Here is a 6,237-nt window from a genome sequence, read left to right as displayed (position 1 = left end):
AGTACTCCGGGTACTCACCTATCGCACCGCCACTCGCGACAACGATTCGATAAAAAAAGCGCATATTATTTAACACAATGTCAACAGTATTGTTAAGTGTTTTCGGAGCCGACGAAATATTTTGAACACACACTCGATAGAAATTTAAAGATCTTACATCAGCAGTAACATTGCCAATAACACGTGTTTCTAGCAGCGTTGCTGACAAATGTGAATTGTCTCACTTAAAATTGCTGAAAACAATTGTTTCTAACAAGTTACAAAACAAGTTAATCACGTTTTTTGTTTATTAACCTTGTTATTTTGGAACAAAAGATGTTAATAACATTTATGCTCAATAAATGCAAAATTGCAGAAACAAGTGTTATTAATAAAAGTTGCTTTTTTTGGTAACATGCTGAAAACATTTTTGCAACCTCATTGACGATATATATTAAAAAATGTTGAGAGCAAATGTTATTAAAAACTCGAACTAGATATATCTTAGCAAAATTGTTAATAATAATAGTGTTGTCTGATCATACTATAAAAATTCTCCAACTTGTGTATAGCAGATATTTGTCAATAACACATTGTCGTTAAAAATTTAAAGTTTCCTTCACTTTATTGAAAGTATTTATTTATAATGTATTTATTTTATTGAAACTATTTATTTATAATGTATTTACTTTATTGAAAGTATTTATTTATAATGTATTTACTGAATGAATGAAAGAATTAGAATTAGAATTAGAAGATTATTTACTAATAACATTGCTATCAGCAGTTCAATCGTGATAGTACTTGGTACGTGACAGCAAAACAAAAAATGGCTACGTCACCAACCGACGTCGTTCGCCGGTCCAACGATAACAACAATAACGCTAGTAAACATTCCGGGCGTACAAAGGAGCCAAACTTATCTCTATGTCTCACGTGTCTCCCATTGATATATTCCCATTGTGTCTCGAGCCGGCGAGCAACACGGAGCACGTGTCTCGGTACGTTATCATCTTTCGTCGAGTGTGATTAAAACATTCCGTTAGCTTTCGTGAAACTTCGTAAAATCGTTGGTACATCGCACTACTTAATACGCGTATTCTGGATCGAATCGTATCGCGAGTGTCAGTGACAGTGTCAGTGTTAACCCACGCGGGAATATCCGGAGTGCCACGACGGAGCAGCCGGGAGCCGAGATCCTGGAACGGGAAATCAGGATGCAGGACATTGGGACGTGGGCAACGATGCATCATATATTTCTAGAGGTATGTGGAATTATTTATTATACAGGAAGGCTCCCGATTTTAGCGCGTATTTGACGAATTCGCCGAGAATAACGAGAGATAACCGAGTCGAAATTCAGGCCGGTGTTCATGGTCTCGTCATCGTTTGACAAATAATGATAGCTTTGCGAATCTTTGATTATTTTTCTGTATCTGTACTTGTTTTATGCAGCAAGAAATGTCGATTCTCAAGTAGCCGAGTAATTGTTCGTGAATATGAATTTGTAATCAATTATGCTTTCAGTCGAAGATTGTGAATAATTCACGACTATAAACATCGGCCTTAGAATTGTAAGTGTAATTTCTTATGTCTCGCAAGTGCTCATTTTTGCGTCTAATAATGCTGCTTGGCTCACGGGTTCTATTTTGTTTGTATCTACCATGTTGCTTTCTTTACACTTGTTTTTATCATTGCTATTGTGCCAAATCCAAATATAAATATCTACTGGTGCGCAGCACTATTGGACAAACAATTGCTATCTTTATTCTTATAGCCTTTTGCTCAACAGTCCTTTTCAGGGCTCCAGATCGTATAGAAATTTTCAACGCCAGTAAAAAAAGATAACAAAAAGATTATTAAATAGTAAAATGTGCTGTTTTATTTACTCGTTTAACCTCATATATCAAGGTAGGACAATATTTTGTATAATATTATATCTGGAAATTCTGCATTAAGTTCTTCAAGTTTGGAATAATTTGCAGGGTTAATGTAGAATCAAAATTTCGACTCGGATATCGTCGGTTCCTTCCTGTTCTGACGGCGAACCAGAGCCGTGAATCTGCGCGGATCGCACGAGACGCATGATAGAAAACGCACGAAATCCATTACGCCAGCAGATACGGTTAAGTCGAGTCGCGTATATACACGGGATACGCGTAATCGACTGGGCGTCGTGGGAGAGAAGAGTGGAAAAGGAGTGGTGGCATTTCAGGGCGTCGGGACGCCGGACGTCGCAATCTCGGCGTCCCGCCCACCCTTCTTCCCATGCCACTCGACGCGCGCCATTGTGATGGTAATACGTCTGGTCGGGGATCCGGGGGTAGGAGTTATCGCGGTGTCATTCGAGAATTAATCGTTTCTTCCACGGTCTATCGAGTTGACCGCAAACGGCCGCTCGCGCTCGCTCAAGCCTTGCTTGGCCATTCGATGAAATTTAGAGCTTGGACGAGGTCCGATCATTGATCGCTGAATGAGTCTTAGGTCCGTATTAATAGTTATCACTTGAGACTTGTCTCGTGTAAGATACTCAGACTTTTACTTAGAGTTAGATCCAAGTTTTTCAGTTGAATTGTATGATGTGACATTGTATCTGTAATTGCGATTTAACTGAAAATCTTTCATCTAACTCTGAACTCAGATCTGAGTATCTCGCTTGAGAGGAGTCTCAAGTAATGACTATTAATACGAGCCTTAGAGCTGCATCGAGATAGACTCCGCAAATTAAGCCGTTTGTTAGATTTAGAAAATCGACGTCGAGTCAGTCGTCTCCCCACTCGCTCCGTCAAAGTCCCACGACACTCGGCTTCCGGTAAAGGTAACACGGACCGAGACGTCGCCAATTCGATAACGGGCAAACACTCGCCGCCAACAATAGACAGATAGGCGGACACGATAGATACTACACAAGAGTTTCACGGATCGGGGGATAAAAAGGGGACGGGGGACGTCGGGGGCCGGCCAGAGTGGCGTGAGGGTAGGATGAAGAGGCACGATAGACACGCTACGGATACCGGAAGGCTAGAGCCGAGGTTGGGTTGAGGGCGCCATTACGTCCGGCCACCCTTCGGTCCTCCACTTACCCCTAACGACGTTCCGGGCAAATAAAAGTTGATTTCTCTCTTTCCTCCCGTCTCTCCATCCCGCGTTTCTTACTACCCTCTCCACTCTCTCCCTCCTTCTCCTGCTCCTTCTCTCCTCTCCCCCTTTACCTTCTACCCTTCGCCCCCGCCGCTGAAGCTGGCTTCACTCCTCCCATCTTAGACATCCCTCTATGTCTCGACCCTCCGTTTCGCCGCTTTATCTCTTTAGGTGCCTTCCGCCTCATCAGCTGGCACAGGCCATTCGTTGGTACGTATACGCGAACGTGCCGCCAGTCGATATAGGAATTTTGAGTCCTCCGCGCGCGTTCGGCCAGAGACTGATCTCTTGTCCAAGATCAAAAGTTAAACAAAGCCACAAGGGATTAATTTTGGCAAATAAGAACCACGCGAAGATGTTGGTGGCCAATAATGATTTGAAACCCGCAATCCAATATAAATGATAGCTTGCGGGTGGATAATAACGTCATATGTCTGCCAACATCCTTGCGCGGTTTTTATTGGCCAAAATCAATTTGCGGTGATTGAATATATAAGAGTCTGAATACAGTCTTGTTTAAACATAATCCCACGAAACTCTCATATATTATCTTCAGTGTCTGACTGACTGGCTGTTGTTGGCGGCGAGTGTTTGCCCATTATCGAATTGGCGACGATTCCACTTGTGACTTTTACCGAGAACGAAGTGTCGCAGATCTTTGAACAGGGTCAGGACGTGACTTGACTGATTTGTTGTCGATTTGTATATAACAATAGCAGCCGAGCACGAATCGTCGCGATTCGACTTGACTGCGTTTAATTGTATCTGCTGAATAAAATCGTAAACATAGAATAGCATAGAAAAGCATAGAATTGGAGAGATTTCGACAACGATATATTTCTTCAATCAGAAATTGCAATTTCAGCAGAGATTTTGCACGAGTTATCAGCTTTTATCTCGCGATTTTTATTGGCTCATTTCTCGAAACGTCCTTCCCCAACAATGGAACAATAAAATTAAGAGAAAGATACTTTGAAATTAGCAGCGCCCTAATGCGCTGAGGATCGCAAATAATTACCTCGAAGCGGAAATGCGTTTCGCAAACAACGGCGTAAGCCGGCGCTTGATGACTAGGGTGTAATGACAAGCTGACTTGACACGTGGCAGATCGCTTTCGACAAATCCGGCAAAGCGACCGATAATGATAGGGCCGGGCGTGTCCGCGCGCTCTCCGAGGGTGTCTTGTAAATATTTCCGGTTGCTCGACGACCCGTCGCGAGCACCCCCTAACTGCGCTAAGCGTAGATTCGCTCCGTTCATTCTCGTAAGAGAAAAATTACGTCAAAACGCTTCTAAGTAGACGCGTAAACCATCATTTGAGACAAAATCATTACGAAAATCTTAACGTAACTCATAACTCGCAAGCAAATCTAACAATAACTTTCTCATCACCGCGCTCTCGATATTTTTCTCTTTCTGGAACGAAAAAGATACGCAGATTTTGAACGCACGGCGTCTCGCCGCCACCTAGTATGCCCTCCTCCTTCTATGGTCAACTAACTTCAATCAGAGTTAGGAGAAAGTATTCCTGATTGATCCGCATCCTGTCCGCCATTTTTGGGTATAACGTGAGTAACGTGATCGTATCTTCAGGAAAAGAAAACTGCCAATTCTTGGACACATACTTAATGTTGATTGTTTTGGTCTTTAAACACAAATATTTAAACTTTTAACACTATATATATATATATATATATATATATATATATATATATATATATATATTATGTATATGAAAACTTAAATATACTCGTGTTTAAAGGCCAAAATTGTAAGAATCCAGGATTAGATTATAGATTAAAACTCAGAGTAGAGTTCAGGATTAGATATGTGTCTGGGGATAACTTCTTCTTACCCAAAATACGATCAACAATAATATCAATATAATTTAAGACATGTATATCTTTTATGTATTGTTTCAACGCCTTCTGTCGCTCTAAGATCAGTTTCCTCGATGTGATTAATTATAATTTATTCGTAATTATTTATCAATGAGATAATTTTTTTAACAATCAATTATCAGTTTGACAACTCGCATAATAAATGATAATCACCGCGGCAGTCAACGGTTGCTAAGCGAAGATAACGAGGAGTGGCGAATGATACTTGAAACTCGGTGTACAGGGTGTTCGGAAATTGCGGAACAACTCGAGACACTCCTTCGTGACATTTACCGTGCCGTGAAGTTCGCTACAGGATACAGCACTGAATAGTTCTCTTTGGGGGGTCTCGAGGCGGGGGCTGAAAAGAGCGACGGATTCCGCGCCAGTGGAGGGTGCCGCGGATCGGAGTTTGCGTCAAAACGCCGGCTGCGTGTCACTCGACGACTTGACGTGGGTGGGATCGTATTTTTTCACCGATGAACGAGCGAACGCGCGAGTGAGGTTTGCTACGTGAGTAGTGCATGATCGCAGTGTCACACCGTCACCGAACGGTTCCGCTACTTCCGGCGGTGGCGGCGGCGGTGGTGGCGGAGCGAGAGGGTGGAGGGCGAGAGACCGCCGAAAACCGCGTTAGTGCGCGTGTTTTCGCGCGATCCAATCCGCGGCGGATTAACCAACCGAGAGAAACTTCGTTACCTTCGAGCCGACGATGCCGTTGCTCTCTTCATCCGATTCCGTTCCCGCTTTCTCGAGATAACGTGCGCCAGCCTGTTTCACGAAAAAAAACCGCGTATCTGCCTGCCGAAAAAGGACGTCCTTTATTTTCATATTCATATCACATTTCACATTCTTATCCATTTCTAAGATAATATTATAATAAAGAGAAAAGAAAAGGAGAGAAATGTACATTTGTCAGTTGAGTAACATATTTTGCTTTCGATATATTTCTACAAGGATTAACAGCTGTGGCGCACCAAAATGTAATCATCAGGACTAGAATACACCCAATCACAGATTTAAGGATTTTAACACGCGATAGTTTTCGACGATTCTTCTTACAGTCCAAGAATCAGCGACTATGATTGGTCAATTTGCTTACTGCTTACGTTGTACTGCTCAAGTTTTTCTGTAGTCCTTACAGTGCCAAGAATAAAGGCTTGAATACATAGAAAGACATAAGAAGCAAGATTATTATTTATAGTAAAGAAATTGATCAATCGATTATTTTTCGACC

Source organism: Odontomachus brunneus, unplaced genomic scaffold (assembly GCF_010583005.1).
Source record: "Odontomachus brunneus isolate Ranch 3 - 2012 unplaced genomic scaffold, Obru_v1 Obru_scaffold_019, whole genome shotgun sequence".
Classification (NCBI taxonomy): domain Eukaryota; kingdom Metazoa; phylum Arthropoda; class Insecta; order Hymenoptera; family Formicidae; genus Odontomachus; species Odontomachus brunneus.
This window is presented reverse-complemented; position numbering follows the sequence as displayed.